This window comes from Moschus berezovskii, chromosome 22 (assembly GCF_049115385.1).
Source record: "Moschus berezovskii isolate FMDL1 chromosome 22, NW_MosBer_1.0, whole genome shotgun sequence".
NCBI classification, from domain to species: domain Eukaryota; kingdom Metazoa; phylum Chordata; class Mammalia; order Artiodactyla; family Moschidae; genus Moschus; species Moschus berezovskii.
Window position 1 is genome coordinate 60,653,757 of NC_142481.1, and position 24,422 is coordinate 60,678,178.

Genomic DNA, 24,422 nt, shown 5'->3' on the forward strand with positions numbered 1-24,422 from the left:
ACCACAGGGAAAGGGGGGATGGGGAGGGGTAAATTAAGAGTGTGGAATATGGGCTTCCCTAATGGCTCAGCGGTAAAGAATTTGCCTGCCACTGCAGGAAACATGGGTTTGATCCCTGATCCAGGAAGATCCCACATACCGCTGAACAACCAAGCCCATGTACCACAACCATTGAGCCTGTGATCTAGAGCCCAGAGCCACAAATACTGAGCCCACGTGCCACAATGACAGAAGCCCGCGCACCCCAGAGCCCAAGCTCTGCAACAAGAGACACCACCACAGTAAGTCCATGCACCGCAACTAGAGAGTAGCCCCCACTTGTGGCAGCTAGAGAAAATCCCATGCAGCAAGGAAGACTCAGCACAGTCAAAAGTAAATACATAAAATTATACAAAAGAGAGGATGGGGATAAACAGATACACACTATTTTATATAAAACAGATAAACAACAAGGATTTACTGTACAGCACAGAAAACTATACTCAATATCTTATAATAACTTATAAAAGAATATTTATATATATACACACACATCAGAATCACTTGCTGTACAGCTGAAACTAACACAAAATTTTAAATCAACTATACTTCAATTTTTTAAAGAAAGAAATGTTAAGGATGATTCTGGAGCTGCCAGCTATGAACAAAAATCACCTATATATTCTATAACATACTAAGTACTTCACTGTTCTGACTTATTTGATTCTCACAATAAGCCTAAGTGATAGAAATTACGAGTTTTCCCATTTTAGACGTGAAGAGACTGAGGCAAGGGAAGGTAGAGTCACTTGTGAAAGGTCACAGAGCTGCAGTAAATCAGGCACAACCCTAAACACGGTCCAACTTCAGAGCCTGCTCATCATCACTTATGACGTGGCTTCCACCATCACGAGCTTTATCTTTTATGAAAGATGACACATCAGCAGATGATACATGTTATATGAGGAAGTTTAGGATACAGTGAGGGCTGGCTGAGTGATGAGGGAAACAGAAATATTAATATTTCATTCAGGTTTCGGGGTGGGATTTTGAAAGGCCAAAATGAAGGGTTGGAGCCTTCCAAGGAGAGGAATGCTGTGAGGACAGACAAAGGCGAGGCACATTTTTCAGGATGGCAGTAACTGAACTGAAGGGAGTGAGGGGACATGAAGAGGGCAGTGGTCATTATGGCAGGAGAGGAGAGTGGAACCAGGCTGTAGAAAGCTAAGAAAACAACGGTCAAACTCAGTTCTCAGCATCGGAGAAACACTTGGTGTGTGTGTGTGTTTGGTACACATGTGGACCACTGATTTTAGATAACTTAATAAATAGAGACCATCCACATTTGTAAATCCACAGAATAAACAGTATTTTAAGATCATTAATAATATGCATGGTACTTCATATTCTTTTATAAGAAAATGGTATTTGCAACCTTTTTACCAACCTATGCCCAGCTAGGTGGATAGTTTGGTCTGCACAGGCAGCTTCTGCAGTGAGTTGGTTTAACTATCACACTTGATGTTTACTAAAGAAAAAAAATCTTAATTTATATGTAACTGAGAAAAACAGATGTATAAATACATTGTGAATATACAAACTACATATTTATAGGTTCTTTTTTAAAGCAACAAACAATTAAGCACTAGGAGCATGTCAAAATGTTTTGGTTCACAGTCCAATTTAGAAAAGAAATTCTTGTATCTTTTCCTCCGACATCATTACATCTTGTCTGATGAAAGGTACGTCCAGGTAAGTAGTATGTAGGAGTGCTACTTCACAGCATCTGTCACTTCCTGTGGTGTAAATGCCTCCATGGCAGATTTCAAGGTCCCGACTTGACAGTGCTGAGTTGAGAAGAGCTGCTCTCGCAAGCTGGCGGGTTACTGATCATATCACAGATAAGCTACTTGAGCAAAGCAGTTGGAATCATATTGCAGTTATGAATTTCTCAGTTACAGCCTCAGGTATGAAAAATGCATTTTTTTTCTAACTCAATCTAATTTTCTCTCTTGAGCTCCTATTCTGTCCAATGTAGAAAATCAATCTAATCATTTCAGAGGAACTCGGTCCAGTTTATGGAATTCTCAGTCAATTCAGGATTTTATTTCTGTCACTTTCAGCTTCAAAATGCTCTCAGGGATCTGCCTCCCTTCCTGCCCACCCTGGGGGAAGCGGAGATGGGGACCACTCTTGTCTTGTGTGGTCTGTAAGCCATTCCACTCTGCTCCAAGGTGATATGTTGCAGGTTGGTCGGGACGTGCCTTGTCACGACGTGATTTTCTTCCTCCCACCCCTGGTGTGACACTTGGCCTACACCCACCGCTTCATGCCCTAATTTCCACATCCATTCTTGGCTCCCTTCACATGCCATCCGGGGCTGATGTGGGGACTGTCAGACCACTGGCTCTGCAGTGCAGTAGCAGGATGATCCAGTGACTCCTCTTGGGGCAGGCAGTCTCCTCTTCAAGCACCCACTCTGAGCAGCCTTTCACATTCAGGCAATGAAGGGTTCTGTTAAGATTCCTACTGTGGACTTAGTTTGAGGACAAGACATCATCGAACATGATCCTTCAGACTTACTTCCTCATGTCTCTTCCCTCTGTGGGATATGGGGAAAAGGGATTCCTTTAGGCTGGTCATTTCCCCTTTCAAATTGTTTCTACACCCTGCTTATTTAACTTATATGCAGAGTACATCATGAGGAACACTGGGCTGAAAGAAGCACAAGCTGGAATCAAGATTGCAGGGAGAAATATCAATAACCTCAGATATGCAGATGACACCACCCTTAGGCAGAAAGTGAAGAGGAACTAAAAGTCTCTTGATGAAAGTGAAAGAGGAGAGTAAAAAAGTTGGCTTAAAGCTCAACATTCAGAAAACTAAGATCATGGCATCTGGTCCTATCACTTCATGGGAAATAGATAAACAGTGGAAACAGTGTCAGACTTCATTTTGGGGGGGCTCCAAAATCACTGCAGATGGTGATTGCAGCCATGAAATTAAAAGATACTCACTCGGTGGAAGGAAAGTTATGACCAACCTAGACAGCATATTAAAAAGCAGAGACATTACTTTGCCAACCAAGGTCCGTCTAGTCAAGGCTATGGTTTTTCCAGTGGTCATGGATGGATGTGAAAGTTGGACTGTGAAGAAAGCTGAGTGCCGAAGAATTGATGCTTTTGAACTGTGGTGCTGGAGAAGACTCTTGAGAGTCCCTTGGACTGCAAGGAGATCCAACCAGTCCATTCTAAAGGAGATCAGTCCTGGGTGTTCATTGGAAGGACTGATGCTAAAGTTGAAACTCCAATACTTTGGCCACCTCATGGGAAGAGTTGACTCACTGGAAAAGACTCTGATGCTGGGAGGGATTGGGGGCAGGAGGGGAAGGGGATGACAGAGGATGAGATGGCTGGATGGCATCACCGACTCGATGGACATGAGTGAGTGAACTCTAGGAGTTGGTGATGGACAGGGAGGCCTGGCGTGCTGTGATTCATGGGGTCGCAAAGAGTCAAACACAACTGAGTGACTGAACTAAACTGACTAGATCTAAAAGGTACCCACTTAAATTTGTTTCTTTCCCTTAGGCTGTGGGTGGTGTGTGCCTGTCTGAGCTGGACAGGGAGATGAAGGACCAATGGAGAGGTCATGTCTATTTCCACTCCCCATATCACCTCACAGAGAGAAACAGCCACTAAAGCAATTATTATTGTCATTAAAAATGATTTTTATTTCATTCTTCATTACAGGAACTTATGTGCTCACCTTTGCCTACATGAACCAGTTTACTTTCATACAGAAAAAAGCACAAAGTACTGCTCACTATTTTGCACAACACAATAAAGATACCCCCCTCCCAACTCCCACACTTCCCAGTGATGTCAATTTGGTAAAACTGTCACACTGAGACTTGTTACTGTCAGCACATTTTCCTCTGTGAACAAGGCTTCTTGTGTCCACCCAGTGCCACCTCAGTCCAGCTCCAGGGCATCTTTCAACCTGCAATGTGCATCAGATGATCCAGAACACAAGGAAAAGTGCTGTCTCCTACACCTGTGGATCACCAAGGCTAACCAGAGTCAAAGAGAGAAGAGTCCTTCACTTATATACAAGTAGCTGCTGCTGCTGCTGCTAAGTTGCTTTAGTCGTGTCCAACTCTGTGCGACCCCATAGATGGCAGCCTACAAGGCTCCCCCATCCCTGGGATTCTCCAGGCAAGAACACTGGAGTGGGTTGCCATTTCCTTCTCCAAAGCATGAAAGTGAAACGTGAAAGTGAAGCCGCTCAGTTGTGTCTGACTCTTAGCAATCCCATGGACTGCAGCCCACCAGGCTCCTCCGTCCATGGGATTTTCCAGGCAAGAGTACTGGAATGGGGTGCCATTGCCTTCTCCATTATACAAGTAGAAGGAAAATGAAAACTCAGAATCAAAGTAGTTTTAACACCAAAGAAAGCAGGGGTCTATTAGCATTTTCTCATAATGTTTACTCCATATCCAGGACTACTGAAAAAAACACTGGTTGTGACAGTGTCTTTTTGAGAGAGAGAAATTTTGTGAACAGTTTATTCTATTTTGCTCCCTGAGCATAATACTAATAATGAGATGGATTTGTGCTATTAGAAGTACAACTTTGATGCACATATTCTGTTTTTCTCTATTGCATAAAAAATTCATAACACTCACATTCAGTTCAGTTCAGTTCAGTTCAGTCGCTCAGTAATGTCCGACTCTCCGCGACCCCATGAATCACAGCACACCAGGCCTCTCTGTCCATCACCAACTCCCGGAGTTCACTCAAACTCATGTCCACAGAGTCGGTGATGCCATCCAGCCATCTCATTCTCTGTCGTCCCCTTCTCCTCCCGCCCCCAACCTTTCCCAACATCAGAGTCTTTTCCAGTGAGTCAACTCGTCACATGAGGTGGCCAAAGTATTGCAGTTTCAGCTTTAGCATCAGTCCTTCCAATGAACACCCAGGATTGATCTCCTTTAGAAGAGACTAAAGTAGATTTGTTTTACAATCCATGTTTTCTATTTGTTGAGATTTCATTCTCCTTGTTTCCTTTGACACTTTGAGCATATTTGAAAGACAATTTAAAATCTTTGTCTAGTAAGTCCAATGTCCACCTAGTGCTTGTCTTATTTAGATGCTTATATGAAATCACCATATTCAAATATTCACATATCCCAGCTTCTATGATTTAATGCCTGTACTAAAGTCATGATCACTCCTCATCCTCTGTCCATAGAATTCTCCAGGCAAGAATACTGGAGTGGGTAGGCATTCCCTTCTCCAGAGGATCTTCCCAACCCGGGGATCAAACCCTGAACTCCTGCAATGTAGGCAGATTCTTTACCATCTGAGCCACCAAGGAAGCCCTGTATTTATGATATTGTAAATTTATTAGATTTGTAGAAGAAATATGAGTAATAACACACAAATTAAGCAAAGATAGGTTAGTTAAGAGAAACTATACAGGCATGCCTCATAGATACTGGGGAATAGAGACCAACATAATAAAGCAAATATCACAATAAAATGAGTCAAACAAATTTTCTGGTTTCCCAGTGCATATAAAAGTTATGCTTATACTATACTGTGATCTGTGCAAGGGCACATCTTTTAAAATATACATATTTAACTTAAAAAAGCTTTATCGCTGAAGAATAAACGTCACTGAGTCTCCACTGAGTCATAGTACTAACATCAAGATCACTGACCACAAGTCTCCATTATTATTATTATTATTACCAATGATAATAATGAAAAAGTTAGCAACATAGTGAAGACTACCAAACGCGACACAGAAACACAAGGTGAGCAAACGCTCTTGAAAAATGGTAACAGACTTGGGTGACACAGAGCAGCCACAAACCTTAAATCTGTAAAAACACAATATCTTCAAAACACAATAAAATGAGGTATGCCTGCACTCTGTGAGTTGTAGACAATTCACAAAATCTTACAGTTTAACTTGTGAAAAGTTTATAAGCATTTTTTTAATTCCTTTTTCCTTGAAACTACCAAATTATCTGCTCAATCACTCAGAATATTAGCTAGATTTTGGAAAGTACATTCAGAAATACCTATACATGCAAGGAGGTTGAAAATCTTAAGCAGGCAAAAAACAAGGTCATGACACTGGTTTAAATTTTATTTTTTATTGAGGAAAGCCTCAAAGTTGCATGACTTCAAAATAGAAAGGTTATTAAAATAACCTTGGCTAGAAATCCAAAAACTGCATTAGGGTAGTAGCAATGGAAACCCCTCTCCCCAAAAAAGAGTATGAGAAAGAATTTATCAAATTCAGGCAAAGGGATCAAGGGAGAAATAAAAGGTGATTCTAAGAATTTTAAGCCACGGTGAATAAGATAACCATCAGGAACCAGAAAAGAAAAATAATTACAAGTAGTAGCTGGTTTAGAGATGATATATTTAACAAGTCTTATGTCGAGCTTTTTGGGGAAGACATGCCGTCGAGCAGGCAGCTGGGAAATTCCAGCAAGCAGTTGAAAATACAAGATGGGAGACTGTTAGACATGTTTCTCCTCCAGCACGAATGTGGGCGGTGTCTGCACAGGCCTCCTCTTGTGGCCCTGGCAGTGGACCAGCTTACTCAGGGAGGGCATGCACAATGCCAAGGTTAAAGATGAGGCTTTGTAAAAACCCACATAAACATTCTCATTTTGGCACGGAGTCTCTGATCTTGTTTTTCGTTTTTATACAGTCAAGATATTTTTATGTAGTCTATTAAGTCAATTCGATTTTATGTAGCCAATTATACTTCAACTGTAAATGTGCCCCTTTTCTTCTCTGTTGTTAGTATCCAGATAGGAGAAAAACAACAAATATCAAACCATTGGAATGTGATCTTAGGCTAGCTTTCGAATTAAACTTAGACCTGTAAGGACCTAATAGTCCCCACTGAGGGAGAAAATCTCTGATATAAAGTTGTATTTGAGAAGAAACAGAGAAGTCCTAAATTCGTGTAACTCTTCTACCGCTTTTCTTGTGGAATTACATCTGCAGGGCAGCCTTCGGGTTATAGTCAAAAATCAAATGAGATAATTTATGGGAGCAGATTTTAATTTACAGAACTATTAGACAGATGCCTAACATGACGCGACGCCAATAAGACGGCAGAACAGGAAGTCTCTCATATATACCCTCTTATCAACAACAATTCCGCAGCCCTCCATGGACAGAAGTGCCTGGGTGGGAGCTCTGGGATCCAGCGGCAGGCCCAGAGCCCAGGGACCCACCCGGAGACTTGCTGACGGTGTCCCTGGAGGGAGGCCCACCGATTCTAACCCAAAAGGAGACTCTGAAACAGTCTTTGTAGCTCAGCCCCGGCCCTCCAAGCTGCGGTGGGGGAGGCCGGGCAGGAGACACACCCACCGCGCCCCACAGCAAGCTTGTCGCCCTCAGGGTGGCTGCAGATCTTGAAGCGGCCCCGTGAGCCGGCCTCAGGCCCTCAGCTGTGGCCTGGCGAGGACAGCCACCAGTCCCTGCCCGCTCAGTCCCACCTAGGGTTACGGACATGGTCAGCTCAGCGGCTGCAGACAGGGAACAGCCCCGCCCATGCAGGGCCGCGGAGCGAGGCACGCCCACCCGGACGTGGCCCTGTGATTCGGCTCTGGTCCCTCTCAGACACGGGCTGGGACCAACCTGCCTGCCCAGGAATCTGCCCAGTGATGCTCCTTCAACTGCACAGACACCAGTGCAAGGTTACATAGACCCCGAAAAAGCAGGCAAACGAGAGACCACCAAAAGACACCAAAAAACATCCAGTAACTAAACCCCAAAGAAATGAAGGTCTCCCATCTAACAAAGAACTCAAAATAATCATCTTAAGGAAATTCAAAGAGATACAAGAAAACACAGACAGGTAATAACAAAATCAGGAAAACAATGTATGGATAAAATGAAAAGCTTGGCGTTTTCCCAAGCAGTCTTTTGATGAGATGCAGCTCAGAACTTTCCACCCTGAGGACAAAGGTGGAAGATTTCACCCATCAGGTCTTCTCCTCTGTTGGTCAAGGTCAGTCTCACAGGCAGGCAACAGCGCCCAGAGCCCTGCACCAGGATTTATGGTGCCCACTGGTTCCCTGGGAGCAGACCCTTCCCAGCATCAGGGGAGCCACAGGGCAGGAGGTGACAGGTCAGTGGAACTACAAGAGGAGACCCTGTTGCACCTGTGGGAAGCTGAACTTGGTCCCAGTTGCAGAAGGAGGTGGAGCTGAGAAGATGTTAAGTGTTGTCCAGGAGATGTCCAATACAGAACAGCACATCTTTAGTTATGATAGACCCTAATATAAGTGAATACAAACTATGGCTTTCCATGTGTAAAACAGATAGCTAGTGGGGAGTTGCTGTATAACACAGGGAGCTCTACCGGGTGCTCTGTGACCACAGAGAGGGGCGGGACGGGCGGGGGCAATGGGAGGGAGGTTCAAGAAGGAGGGCATATATGCGTGGCTGATTCACATTGCTGTACAGCACAGATCAACACAACAATGTAAAGCAATCATCCTCCGATTAAAACTTTAAAAAAAGATAGGTTTCTATTGCTAGCTATTGTCACATTTCCACTCCATCCTCTCCTAGGTAAGATGCTCAAGATACTTCATGGATCAGTCAAGAAAGCTCCAGGCCCTGCTTTCCCTGTTTTTCTGGTTGTGCAGCCCACCATGCTCTCAGAACACACGTGCACTCCAGCTGAGAAGATGCATTCTCACGCTGAAGCCAAGCCGCCTTCACACATGTACGCTAATATTTTGTTTATAGCATTTCACATTTATATTCATGAGAGAGAGTGGCTTTTAATTTTTCTTCCCTGTTTGTCCTTGACATGGCTTGGTATCAAGGTTATGCTGCTCTCATAGAATGAGTTGGGGAGTACTTTGACTGTTTTTCTGTCCTCTGGAACAGAATGTGCAAGATTAGAGTTGTAGCTTCCTTAAAAGTGCCTGGAAGAATTCACACATGAATTCATTTTAGCCTGAAGTTTTCTCTGTTGGAGTGTGTGCATTATGGATTTACTATCTTTATCTGACAGAGAAATATTTTATTTCTTGGGGACAATTTTTCAGGTTGTGGTTTTCCAATAATTTTTTCAATTCATTTAAGTTTTCACAATTATTAGCAGGACACTTGTTAAAATATCCTCTTATCATGTTTCTGTCTTACAGTCTATACTACATATTTTATATTTCATTAATTAATGTACTTTTATTCCTTTTCTTTTCCTTACTTTGGGCTTAATCTGTTGTTCTTTTTCTAATTTCTTGAGAAACTAAAGAAGTAAGCAATGGATGGATCATAAATATTTAGCTTTCCTTCTTCTTTAATATGTGCAATTAAGGCTATCAATTTGACCTAAGTTACACCTCACAATTCTGACCTATAGTATTTTGTTACCGTTGAGTTTAAGTGTTCCCTCATTTCCATTGAGATTTCTTTTTGAGAAGCATATTAATTAAATTCCACACCTTTCTGGATTTTAAAGTATTTTTTAATTATTGATTTCTAGCTTAATTCAACTGTACCCAGGGCACCTACCCTGCATGATTTAAATCCTTTGAGATTTGTTGAAGCATTTTTTATGGCCGAGAATAAATTTAAGTAAATATTCTAGGTACTCTGGATAAGAATGTATATTTTGCAGTTGTTGGAGGTAGAGGTTTATATATGCTACCATTATCATAAATATTTTCTCAAACTTGTTAACTTTGTTGTTAAAATCTGTATTTCCACTGGTCTTTTGCATACTTCCTATATAAGCTACCAAGAAAGAGAGATATTAAAAACCTCTCACTATGTTTAGTGTTTCTTTTTTTTTCCACCTATTATTTCTGTCCAGTTTTTTTACGTTTTGAAGCTCTGTTATTTGGTCCTGAAAATGTCAGGCTCACTATATGGTATTTCTTTTCTCTCCAGGATCTTTGACCCTGAAGGCTTGGCTATCTTGGTTTCCCTCAGATATCACCAAGCAGTTAACACTTTGTAGTTGGTTCACTAGTTTACAGAAATTCAGCTTTTAAGGGCTGTGACCCACCCCGCCCCCAGACTCATATGTTGAAGCCATTAACCCGCACCTCCCACCCACCCCCCAACCTCCCGCCGTGTGATGATATTTGGTATCACCTTTCAGAGGCAGTTAGATTTAGATGAGGTCTTTAGAGTGGGACCCCCATGATGGGATTAGTCACCTTATAAGGAAGACAGAGAGATCTTTCTCTCCCTTCCCAAATACGCAAGCACCAAGGAAAGGCCGTGTGAGCACATGGCAGGACAGTGGCTGCTGCAAGCTACTAACAAGGAACAGAATCTGCTGACACCTTGATTTGGGACTTTTCAGCTTCCAGAACCGCGAGAAAAAAATGTCTGTTGTTTAAGCCAGCTAGTCTGTTGCATTTTATCATACTGTCTAAAGCTGGTGTTTAGACACTGCTGCTGCTGCTGCTAAGTCTAGCTGTTCTAAATTATTCACACTGCAAGCCACCTTGCTAGCCTCAGTTCCTTTAATGGGAGGTAAGACAAAGCCTTACATAAAACTTTACCATCCAGAGTTTCCTGGAAGATTAGGCTGTGTGTGGGACTTCACTTAAAATTGCTCTCTCCTCCTTCCTATCCAGCTTCTTACACTCCCTCACTGTTTTCTCCTGGGAACTATCCCCTAATAAACCACTGGCACCTCAACCGTTGGTCCAGGGTGTACTTTTGGGAGAACTCAACCAAACACCACCCACTATTATTTCACTGTACCAACATATGAAATTTTCCTCCTCTACAGAGTGAAGAATATTAGACATACACAAAGACACAAAGAAGTGTACTTTACTTTATGGATGCATTTTAAAGTGACTAAATTTGAGCCCCTGTGTCAATTACAATAGGTTCATATTAATCACTTGAATTCCTATATTTTATAACAGTTGAAGACTACCTCCTAAGCCAGGCACATTCTGTGCCTTCTAATTGAGGGGACTTGGAAGGACAGTCTCCCTTAAGATTCTGCCCTTACCTTCTTATTGAAAAGCCATCAAAGTCACTCACTCACATGCTTTGAAGATATCCATTATTAGAATGAGTTACAAGGAAAAGAGACATTGCCTACAGAATATTACAAATAAAAAAAGTACATTGTCACTGGATTTTAGAGATCCCCAAATTTGACTCCATACATTTACAGAGAAAAAAGAGAGGAAATATCATTTTCCCAACTGCACTCACAATTTAGTATGATAGCCTAGTTTTTGTGATTCCAAAACCAGCATTTTTTTTTATCTTTATTTATTTATTTTTTTATTTTACAATATTATATTGGTTGGTTTTGCCATACATTGACATGAATTCGCCCTAGGTGTACATGAGTTCCCCCTCCTGAACCCCCCTCTCACCTCCCTCCTCCCTTTATCCTCCCTCTTGGTCATCCCCACACACCAGCCCCGAGTATCCTGTAACATGCATTGACCCTGAACTGCTGATTCGTTTCACATATGACAACATACATGTTTCAATGTCATTCTCTCAAATCATCCCACCCTCACTCTCTCCCACAAAGTCCCAAAGACTGTTCGATACAACTGTGTCTCTTTTGCTGTCTCGTATACAGGGTTATATTTCCATCTTTCTAAATTCCATATATATGTGTTAGTATACTGTATTGGTGCGTTTCTTTCTGTCTTACTTCACTCTGTATAATAGGCTCCAGTTTCATCCACCTCATTAAAACTGCTTCAAATGCATTCTTTTTAATGGCTGAGTAATACTTCATTGTGTATATGTACCAAAGCTTTCTTATCCATTCGTCTGCAGATGGACATCTAGGTTGCTTCCATGTCCTGGCTATTATAAACAGTGCTGTGATGAACACTGGAGTACATGTGTCTCTTTCAATTCTTGTTTCCTCGGATTAATCTCCAAAATATATAAGCAGCTCCTGCAGCTCAATTCCAGAAAAATAAACGACCCAATCAAAAAATGGGCCAAAGAACTAAACAGACATTTCTCCAAAGAAGACATAAAGATGGCTAACAAACACATGAAAAAATGCTCAACATCCCTCATAATCAGAGAAATGCAAATCAAAACCACAATGAGATACCATTTCACACCAGTCAGAATGGCTGCTATCCAAAAGTCTACATGCAATAAATGCTGGAGAGGGTGTGGAGAGAAGGGAACCCTCTTACACTGTTGGTGGGAATGCAAACTAGTACAGCCACTATGGAGAACAGTGTGGAGGTTCCTCAAAAAACTGGAAATAGAACTGCCATATGATCCAGCAAAACCAGCATTTTTTTTTAAATTTTTATTGGAGGCTAATTATTTTACAATATTATATTGGTTGGTTTTGCCATACACTGACATGAATCCGCCCCGGGTGTACATGAGTTACCCCTCCCGAACCCTCCTCCCACCTCTCTCCTCCCCTTATCCTCCCTCTGGGTCATCCCCGCATACCAGCCCCGAGCATCCTGTAACATGCATCGACCCTGAACTGGTGATTCGTTTCACATATACACAATGGAGTATTACTCAGCCATTAAAAAGAATGCATTTGAACCAGTTCTAATAAGGTGGATGAAACTAGAGCCTATTATACAGAGTGAAGTAAGCCAGAAAGAAAAACACCAGTACAATATACTAACACATATATATGGAATTTAGAAAGATGCAAAACCAGCATTTTTTATCTCTGTAAATTACTTAGGGAAGTGGTACATTCACTGGGATTACATTATCAGACTGACTTAGAGCTGAAGAAACTGTGCTACAGGACAGATCAGGACGATAAAGGGTAAGATGGAGGGAGTATCAAGACACTGGCCAGAGATTGGAAGATGGTAGAACATGTTCCTAAGTAAGGGGGATCAGAAGAGAGAGAGACACCCAAAGGAAGGAAGAGCGAAGTGGCCAGGAGGACAGTCACCTCTGGGGGTAAATCATATGAACTGAGAGAAGAACAGAAGTGATTGCACATTAATCCCAGACATGACAGCAAATTCTCTGATTCTTTAATGAATAGAGGACATAGGCATATCAAGAAATTAGATGTAAATATTCACTCATCTTTATTTCACCTTCTCAAAGCCAGTACACAAAACACAATCTATATAAATACATGACACACCACTGACCATAAAACTGATCTAGAATTTCATTTTCCAAACCTTTATCAAAGTGCTAGTATTATTTTAACTTCTTAAACCAACTTTCAATTTCTAAATATTTAAAATAAAACCACCAGAATACCCTAGTTCACAGATATTGACTAAGGATGTATGAAAACATTTTATCTTTACTTCAAGCTAATAATGAACATATAAAATGCAATTCTTTGACCCTGCTCTGTTCTAGAATCAATCAAGAATAAAAATACTCTTTCGCCAGAGGTTTTGTGGAAGCCTGAGTTTTCTGAGATTACCTTTATAACAGTTAATGTATATATCTGGTCCCGTGAGGTTTGCTGAAGTGAGGTTAATTGGCAGGACATGCTCTGAAACTGTTCAAATTCTCTTGGGACCATGCTTTAGTAATTCTTGTGGCCATACCACAGCGCTGTGATCATTTTCAATAAACCGAAAACCATTTCAGCATTATCCCTATTCTTCCAGAAGAAAACTAGGGAGTTTAAGCATAGAGATTAAATATCTCTTCCATCTTAAAAAAAGAAAAAGTAAGAAGTAGTAATGATTTAAACCCAGGAACAGTGAATCGATCCAGATAAGTCTAACACTAAAGTGTTCATCCCTCACCTAAAATGTTGTGACCCCCACAAGTACAAAGCAGAGAAGCAGAGCAGGAGGCTGAGTTCAGGTGTGCTGGATAGGAGCTTGTGTCCTGTGACCACAGGGGTGACTCGCAGGGATCTGAATCCCTGGGGGGTTTTGTCAGGGCTAAGTCTCTCATCCCAACATTAGGAACTGTACATCTCCTAATCTCAGATCAGTTAGGGCAAGACAGAAAAACAGTGCAGAACTGTGTACTTACAGCCTGACTCAGCATGGAGACTCGGGACCCTTGCAATTCAGGAAACTCTTCGGTGTTAAGGGCTAACTCAGACACATCCGTCCCGGGTGTAGGGGGAAGCAGTTGACACAGAAGCAAACAAACTGCTGACATCACTTGTTCTTTAACCACCTCTTCAAGAACACACTGTCCTCAATGTAGTCAATGCTCTACACTTGGTCGGTGAGGCTCACCCGGCCCACCTCTGATCCTGGGGACCATCAGGCCTGTTTCAGACCTGCACCCACCTGGCCAAGGAGGCTCTCCTTTCCTGAGGCTCGAGTTTTTTCAGTCCCATACCAAATTTGTCTCTTATTCTTTTCCTCATAAGGTATTGGCTATTGAACATATTTTCATTTTAAATGTGAGCATTTTGAATGATATTATGCAATATGCTTAACAGCAAGAAACATTCACCTCAACTGTCCTCAAGCAACTGACTTGCACCAGGCATACCTTGGGAACTTATCTATGGGATTTTAATGTAAGCATAATAGTTACATGCAAACAAGCACAATGATTTAGAGCAGTATGAACTGCCAAATAATTCTGTATAGAATGTTGTCACTTTTCTCACTAGAGGTACATCCAGAACCAGAGTTCCCTCTGTTCACTAACTAAATATGCTCATTTCTCTACAGATAGATGCTTGGTTTTAATAGCAAACCCTACAGGCATGAAGAAAGCATTGCTTTACAAGCATTTAGAGGACTTAGCTGTGGATAAATAAAATAGACAATGGGAAAATAGAGACAAATATTCCACTTTCGAGCAAAAGAGGAAATATTTTGATCTTACAGAATAGATGAGAGAAAACTCACAGTATTTGTTACGTATGGAGGCAACCTGCTGTACATACTCCTGTTTACATTCACACATACAAATATTCTATTTTTGCTCTGTACGATCATTTTATTTACTGCTTTTACAAGCGCATGATCAGTCACTAAGTTGTGTCTGACTCTTTATGACACCATTAACTGTAACGTGCCAGGCTCCTCTGTCCATGGGATTTTCCACACAAGAATACTGGAGTGGGTTGCCATTTCCTCCTCTAGGGTATCTTCCTGACCCAGGCATCAAACCCACGTCTTCTGGATCTCTTGTATTGGCAGGTGGATTCTTGACCACTGAGCCACCTGGGAAGCCTTATACGAGCACGTAAGTTTGCTATAACCCATTTCCAAGGTTTCCCAAGTACATGAAAATAAATACATTTATTTAGATTCTACTGCAACTTCAGTCAGAGAAGGCAATGGCAACCCACTCCAATACACTTGCCTGGAGAATCCCAGGGATGGAGGAGCCCGATGGGCTGTAGTCCATGGGGCCGCTGAGTGGGACACGACTGAGCGACTTCACTTTCACTTTTCACTTTCATACATTGGAGAAGGAAATGGCAACCCACTCCAGTGTTCTTGCCTGGAGAATCCCAGGGATGGGGGAGCCTGGTGGGCTGCCATCCATGGGATCACACAGAGTTGGACACGACTGAAGCAACTTAGCAGCAGCAGCAACTTCAGAAACAGTTCTATACATATGACCTCTTTATGTCCTGTCCTAAGAACACACTTGGACCATTGAATGGCACACTAGAACCTGTCTGAACTATACACTGATGATGGCAAAATTTTCAGGTGCCAAATGTATTAATAATTCAACCTACACTGAAACTGTAACAATGGGAATAGTATATAAGGGCAGAGAGATTAAATTCCATTACAAAGCCAATAAAGTAGTGATTAGTGCTTTTTTGTTTGTGTGGTTTAGGGTTAAGTTTGGATCACATGTCTCTGAGCTGTGAAATCTGTCAGGTTCAAATCGAGAAGCATCTTCCAGTGCAAAAGAAACATGGAGAAGACGTCACTTCCTCGGGGCATTTGTACCTGCCTCCCAGGCTGCTATAACAAAGTATCACTAGGTGCACAGCTTTTAGAGAATAAAATTAACTCTCTCACAGCTTTGGAGGTTAGAAGTCCAAAACAGGCATCAGCAGGGCCATGCTCCCTCTGTGGGCTTCGGAGAAAAACCCTCCCTGCTGGAGTTTGCTGGCAATAATTGATATTTCTTGGTTTGTAGCTATGTCGTCCCAATTTCTGCTTCTGTCTTCTCAGGGAATTCTTCCCTCTGTCTCCGTGTTCCTGTAGATCTCTTTTCTTTTAGAAGAACACCAGTCATTGGATTCTTGTTTCTGTTGTTCAGTTGCTAAATCATGTCCAACTCTTTGCAAGTCATTCGATTTAGGGTTCAGCCTAATCCCAGTGGCTCAGTGGTAAAGAATCCACCTGTGCTGCAGAAGACTCAGGATATACAGGTTCAATCCCTGGAGAAGGGCATGGCAACCCACTCCAGTATTCTTGCCTGGAGAATCCCATGGACAGAGGAGCCTGGAGGGCTACAGTCCGTGGGGAAGCAAAGAGTCGGGCACGACTGAGCGACTGAGCACGCACACACACTAGTCCATTATGACCTGATCCTGATTACATCTACAAAGACTCTAAGTCTAAAGGAGGGCACATTCATAGGAATCAGGGTTAAGAAGTGAACACATTCTTTTGAAGGACACATTTCAACGCACAATAGAATTAAGTGGCAAAATTAACAGACCTCAAGGAAAGTACATTTTTCTTCTTCCCTACTGGTAGAAATGGAATAATTCCATTTAATAGTAGACTTTTTCTGATCTCCTTTCCACATTACAGGGCCTAGTCATTATCACAGTGTTACCCAGAGCACGTCTTACTTATCTCATAGATGGAACGCTGTGGGTTGTTGAGCTTGATTTCTCATTTCTTGCTTGTCTGTTCTTTAGCCCTAAGTTTTCCAGACTCCATAGCAAAGAGGTCACTCCATCTGGGTTTCTAGGATACTAGGATCTTTATTAGCTGATTTCATTTATACTTACTTGCCAACTTAGCTGAACACCCTTCCACAGCCTGATTTAAATACTACAAGGAATGCTGCCATACTAGTATAATATATAGCCTTTAATAAATCACTCAAAATCTGATATTCCTTTGTGAGCACTTCATGTAATTAATAGGAAAAAAAAAAAGAAAAACGAAATAAAAAAGAAAAAATGTAATCAAGTAGGCTGACAACCAGCAAAAGATAATTAAAATGATCCTGTTTTGTTTCTCTATTTCATTAACATGCAAATGAGATTCATGAAGTTTAATATTGTGTTTTACCAAGAGCCATAGAAACGAATTAAGAATGAAAATGAGTCCTACTGATGGAGATTCCCGAAGAGTATATAAATTAATGAAAAAATGTGATTTGATTCAACAAATAACACATCATATACACACACACACACACACATAGAGAGAATGTGTATGATTTATTGAACCCCAACAAGTGAAATAAAGATAAGTAGTTACATTAAATTCTGCATCTCTTTTCATGGGCCAAATCCTGTGAATTATTTTATTAATCAAATGGAGTGATAGTAAATGTTAAACTGCTTTACTTTTAAAAAGAAGTACAAGATAGAAATTTCATTCTAAGGTCAGTGTTGTGATGGCAGCATTCTCACAGGAGGGACCATTGGCTCAGAATCTGGACCAACTCCCTTAGGGGCGAGGAAAGCCCACTTGCCTGTAGTAAGGGATTCAGAATTGAAAACAAGAGAAATAGCCCAGTGTGATAGTAACTTTCACTATAAGGCAAAAAAAAGTAACAGCAAGAATTATCTACACAAAAGTATTCAAAGCCCACAAAGTTCTCCTTGTAAACTGAGTAATACAAGGATCTCAGTTATTACTCCCCAATGATAGTCTCACACTAGGAAACACACAGTTATGGCAATTGTACCCAATAAAAAAGAAACACACATAGAGGAATGTATCAAATAATATCAGATAAAAATTTTTGAGTAAACTCAAACTCACGCTGCAGTGTTAGGTATTTATAAAACGTATCATATAGCAAAACACACAATCTATTTGTTCTGTCCAGTGTTCAACATACTCAAACATTAAACAATAGCACAAAGAATAAGATCAACCAGTAAACTTAGAAGCGGCTGAGGACTTCCCTGGTGGTCCAGCAATTAAAACTCCACCTGCCAAAGAAGGGGGCACACGTTCAATCCCTGGTCCAGGAAGATTCCACATGCTGTGGGGCAACTAAGCCCATGCACAAAAACTACTGAGCCCGTGCTCCACAGCCTGTGCTCTGCAACAAGAGAAGCCACCACAATGAGGAGCCTACACACTGCAGCTGGAGAGTAGATCCCGCTTTCTACAACTACAGAAAGCCTGCTGCTGCTGCTGCTAAGTCACTTCAGTCATGTCCGACTCTGTGTGACCCCACAGACGGAAGCCCACCAGGCTCCCCCATCCCTGGGATTCTCCAGGCAAGAACACTGCATGCAGCAACAAAGACCCAGCGCAACCAAAAATAAATAATAATTAATTTGTAAAACCCCACAGTATAAGAAGCCATTATATACCCAGAGGGTTTCTACAGTTTATTTGGTAAAGAATCCGCCTGCAATGCAGGAGACCCCAGTTCAATCCCTGGGTCGGGAAGATCCCCTGGAGAAGAGAAAGACTACCAACTCCAGTATTCTGGCTGGAGAATTCCAGGGACTGTTTAGTACGTGGGGTCGCAAAGAGTCAGACATAACTTTCACTTTCACTTCACTTTCACTATATACTCACTAGAATAACTAAAAGCTGAAAAAAAGATGTGGCTGATACGGCATGTGAGAAGGGAATTAGAAATGACTGAATCACAGTTTTACTAATATATGATGTTGATGTCTTTTTTATGATTGTTAACAGTATTTTTTGGTTAGTATTGCTAATTATTTTTCCATAGAACGCATGAGCAGATGGATTTTGTCTTAGTAAACAGGAAGGGATAACAATGATGCTCTGTCTTTAAGTCCATAGAGTTTTGAAATTCCCTTAACTGTCTACACTTTTCTTGAAACATACTCAAGCAATCAAACACAACCTACCTAACAGATAGTCAACAATATGAACTAAGTATTCCTAAAGGAGCATGAAATCTTATTAACTTCCTGTTCCTCAACAGAAGAGAAAATCATGTCATTCACATTGAGAATTAAATAAATTTAGGGATGACTATTTTTAAACAACTAACAACTTTTTTATTGAAGGATAATTGCTTTACAGTTTCCATGTTACTCTTTTGAACATCTCACCCTCTCTTCTCCCCTCTCCCCACGTCCGTAAGTCTATTCTCTATGTCTGTTTCTCCACTGCTGCCCTGTAAATTCTTCAGCACCATTTTTCTAGATTCCATATATATGCATTGGGCTTCCCTGGTGGCTCAGAGGTTAAAGCGTCTGCCTCCAATGCGGGAGACCCGGGTTCGATCCCTGGGTTGGGAAGATCCCCTGGAGAAGGAAATGGTAACCCACTCCAGTATTCTTGCCTGGAGAATCCCATGGACGGAGAAGCCTGGTAGGCTACAGTCCACGGGGTCGCAGAGAGTCGGACACGACTGAGCGATGGAACGGAACGGAATATATGCATTAGAATGCGATATTTATCTTTCTCTTTCTGACTTACTTCACTCTGTATAATAGGTTCTAGGTTCATCCACCTCATTAGAACTGACTCAAAGGCATTCCTTTTTATGGCTGAGTAATATTCCAAATTAAAGGTGATCAATCCTAGATGCTTATTGGAAGGACTGATGCTAAAGCTGAAACTCCAATACTTTGGCCACCTCATGCGACGAGTTGACTCACTGGAAAAGACTCTGATGCTGGGAAGGATTGGGGGTGGGAGGAGAAGGGGACGACAGAGAATGAGATGGCTGGATGGCAACACCGACTCGATGGACATGAGTTTGTGTGAACTCCGGGAGTTGGTGATGGACAGGGAGGCCTGGCGCGCTGTGATTCATGGGGTTGCAAAGAGTCGGACACAACTCAGCGACTGAACTGAACTGAACTGAATATTCCAAAATCACTGCAGATGGTGATTGAAGCCATGAAATTAAAAGATGCTTACTCCTTGGAAGGAAAGTAATGACCAACCTAGACAGCATATTAAAAAGCAGAGACATTACTTTGCCAACAAAGGTCCATCTAGTCAAGGCTATAGTTTCTCCAGTGGTCATGGATGGACGTGAGAGTTGGACAGTGAAGAAAGCTGAGCCCCGAAGAATTGATGCTTTTGAACTGTGGTATTGGAGAAGACTCTTGAGAGTCCCTTGGATTGCAAGGAGATCCAACCAGTCCATTCTAAAGATCAGTCCTGGGTGGTCATTGGAAGGACTGATGCTAAAGCTGAAACTCCAATACTTTGACCACCTCACGCGAAGAGTTGACTCACTGGAAAAGACTCTGATGCTGGGAGGGATTGGGGGCAGGAGGAGAAGGGGACGACAGAGAATGAGATGGCTGGATGGCATCACGAACCCGATGGAGGTGGGTTTGAGTGAACTCCGGGAGTTGGTGATGGACAGGGAGGCCTGGCATGCTGCAGTTCATGGGGTCGCAGAGTCAGACACAACTGAGCAACTGAACTGAACTGAACTGAATATTCCATTGTGCATTTGTGCCACAACTTCTTTATCCATCCATCTACTGATGGACATCTAAGTTGCTTCCATGTCCTAGCTATTGTCAATAGTGCTGCAGTGAACAATGGGATACATATGTCTCTTTCAATTTTGGTTTCCTCAGGGTATATGCCTCATATGGTGCTTTTATTCCTAGTTTTTTAAGGAATCTTCATACCATCTTCCACAGTGGTTGTATCAATTTACATTCCCACCAACAGTATAAGAGCATTCCCTTTTCTCCACACCCCCTCCAGCATTTATTGTTTGTAGACTTTTTGATGACGGCCATTCTGACCAGTGGGACATATCTCACTAGTGTGAGGTGATAGCTGACTGGTGTGAGGTGATAGTTTTGATTTGCATTTCTGTAATAATGAGCAATGTTGAGCATCTTTTTATGTATTTGTTAGCCATTTGTATGTCTTCTTTGAAGAAATGTCTGTTTAGGTCTTTTTCCCACTTTTTGATTGGGTTGTTTGTTTTTCTGATATTGAGTTGTATGAGCTGCTTGTATATTTTGGAAATTAATCTTTTGTCGGTTGTTTCACTTGCTATTATTTTCTCCCATTCTGAAGGTTGGCTTTTCACCTTGCTTATAGTTTCCTTTGCTGTGTAAAAGCTTTTAAGTTTAATCAGGTCCCACTTGTTTACTTTTGTTTTTATTTCCATTACTCTAGGAGGTGGGTCATAGAGGATCTTGCCTTGATTTATGTCATTGAATGTTCTGCCTATGTTTTCCTCTAAGAGTTTTATAGCTTCTGGTCTTACATTTAGGTCTTTAATCCATTTTGAGTTTATCTTTGTGTATGGTGTTAGAAAGTGTTCTAATTTCATTCTTATACATGTAGCTATCTAGTTTTCCCAGCACCATTTACTGAAGAGGCTGTCTTTGCCCCATTTTGTCCAAAATAAGGTACCCAAAGGTGCCTGGGTTTATTTCTGGGCTTTCTATCTTGTTCCATTGGCCTGTATTTCTGTTTTTGTGCCAGTACCATACTGTCTTGATGACTGTAGCTTTGTAGTATAATCTGAAGTCAGGAAGGTTGATTCCTCCAGTTCCATTCTTCTTTCTCAAGATTATTTGGCTATCCAGGGTTTTCTGTGTTTCCATATGAATTGTGAAATTTTTTGTTTTAGTTCTGTGAAAAGTGTCATTGGTAATTTGATAGGGATCGCACTGGATCTGTAGATTGCGTTTGGTAGTATAGTCATTTTCACAATATTGATTCTTCCTACCCAGGAACATGGACTATCACTCCATCTGTTTATGTCATCTTTGATTTCTTTCATTACTGTCTTATAATTTTCTGTGTATTGTTCTTTTTCTCCTAAGGTAAGTTTATTCCTAGATATTTAATTCTTTTTGTTGCAATGGTAAATGGGATTGATGCCTTAGTTTCTCTTTCTTATTAGTATATAGAAATTCAAGTGATTTCTGTGTATTGACTTTGTATCCGGCAACTTTGCTAAATTCACTGATTAGCTCTAGTAATTTTCTGATACTATCTTTAGGGTTTTCTATGTACAGTATCATGTCATCTGCAGTGAGGGCTTTATTTCTTTTTTTCCAATCTAGAGTCCTTTGATTTCTTTTTCTTCTCTGATTGCTGTAGCTAGGACTTCCAGAACTATGTTGAGTAATAGTGGACACCCTATTAAATAATAGGACACCCTTAAATAACGTGGGCACCCTTGTCTTGTTCCTGATCTTAGGGGGAATGCTTTCATATATAACTAGCAACTTTTAAAATCGCTTCTTGCAAACTTCCTTCTTATCTTAAAACAGAGGATCAGTTACATTTTCATGGCTACTGTATACATAATGATTGTATATTGTTGTAGAAAAGTGTACTTTAGGATCAAGATGGAGGAGTAGGGAAACTCTGAACTCACCTCCTCCCATGCGTGCATCAAAATTAAACTACTTAGAGAGTAACTATCTATGAGAATGACCTGAAGACAAGCAGAAAAGATTTTACACAACTAAAAGCATAAAGAAAAAGCAACAACAAGACAGGCAGGAAGGACAGAGATGCAACCTAGTTGGGACCCCCCAGCCCAGGATCAGTGACCCACAAACACGAGGGAAATCATAGTCACAGAGGTCCTCCATGAGGGGCATGGTGTCCAAGCCACATATAGGGCTCTCGGCCCAGGAATCCTGCACAGAAAAGATGAGGCCCCAGAAAGCAAGCTTTGAAAAGCAACAGGGCATAAGTTTGGAAGAGCCAGAGGGCTATGGACAACAGAGACTGCACTCTTAGAGGATGTGTGCAAAATCTCACATATGCAAAGTCCCAGTGGAGAGGCAGTAGTTTGAAAGGCACTTGGGTCAAACTCAGTTAATGCCTTTTCAGAGCCTCCCACAGAGACAAGAGGCAGCTGAGACTCCCCTGGGTAATGAGACACTGGTGGCTATTCTTGCAATCTCCTTCTACTGAGCTGACACCAGCAGTGGCAAGTGCCATTTTGGAATCCTCTCCCTAGCCTATTAGTGCCAGGAAGCACCAACATCCAGGCTTCCCAGGTGGCACAATGGTAAAGAATCCACCTGCCAGTACAGGAGATGCAAGAGATAAGGGTTCAATCCCTGGGTCAGGAAGATACCCTGGAGGAGGAAATGGCAACCTACTGCAGTATTCTTGCCTGGGAAATCCCATGGACAGAAGAGCCTGGCGGGATACAGTCCCTGGGGTCACGAGAGTCAGACACAACTGAGCACATGCGCATGATAACAACATCCACCAGTGGGTCCACAACAGGCATGCGCCACCAGGTCACACAGCCAGCCAGGTGGGGGTCAGCCCCCCCTGCCAGCTCACCCACAGTAGCGGGCCCAGCCACAGCATGCCTCAACATCACTCATCACCAGGAAAATTCAAATAAAAACCACAGTGAAGTATACCTCACACCTGTCAGAGTGGCTGTAATCCAAAAGGCAAGCCATCACAACTATCAGTAACAAGTGTTAGGGAAGATGCAGAGGAAAGGGAACCCTTGGTGGAATTGCTAACTGGTGCAGCTACTATGGATAGCAGCATTGCGGTCCCTCCAAAAATTAAAAACAGAGCTTCCATAAAGTCCAGCAACTTCGCTTCTGGGTATTTACCCCAAGAAAATAAAAGCATGGAAAAGATATATGCCGTCCTATGTTCACTGCAGCATTACTTACGACAGCCAAGCAATGGAAGCAGCCAAAGTGTCCTGTGTAGATGAGTGAGTGAAGAAGATGCAGTCTATACATAAACAATGGAATATTTCTTTTTCATTAAAAAGCGAAATCTTACCATTTGTGATAACTTAGATGAATCGAGAGGGCATTATGCTAAGTGAAATAAGTCAAAGACAAAACTGTATGACTGCACTTATATCTGGAATCCATAAAACAAACAATGAAATCAGACCCATAGAGACGGAAAAGAAAGAGGTGGATGCCACAGAAGGAATGGAAGGTTGAGGGAATGAATAATATAGGTGAAGGGAATTAGGAGGTACAAAATTCCATTTATAAAATAAATAAGTCATAGGATATAATATACAGCAATAGGGAATATGGTTAATAATACTGTAATATCTTTGGTTACTAGACTTAACATGATGATCACTTCAAAGTGTATTTCAATGTCAACCCAATACACTGTACACCTGAAACTAAAATTGTACAGTACATCAACTATATTTCAATTAAAAATAAAAATTTTAAAGAAAAGTTTATTTTATAAGATACATTTAAAAAAATCACCAGATTGAGGGAATTCAATTCTTTGGGTGCTAAAACGATGATGCAAGATTTTGAAATAGGTACATCCCTTTGCCATGCCAGGACCAATCCCAAATGTCATGTACAACCCATCAGTTTCTGCCATTTGCTTA

At 41.5% G+C, this 24,422-nt stretch overlaps 1 protein-coding gene across 6 annotated transcripts in view; it reads right to left on the bottom strand.

Annotated features, from left to right (window-relative positions):
* The window catches only part of CNTNAP4 (contactin associated protein family member 4), a 284,057-nt gene that overhangs the window by 216,746 nt on the left and 42,889 nt on the right, over positions 1-24,422 (bottom strand). The gene's annotated exons all lie outside the window — the stretch shown is intronic.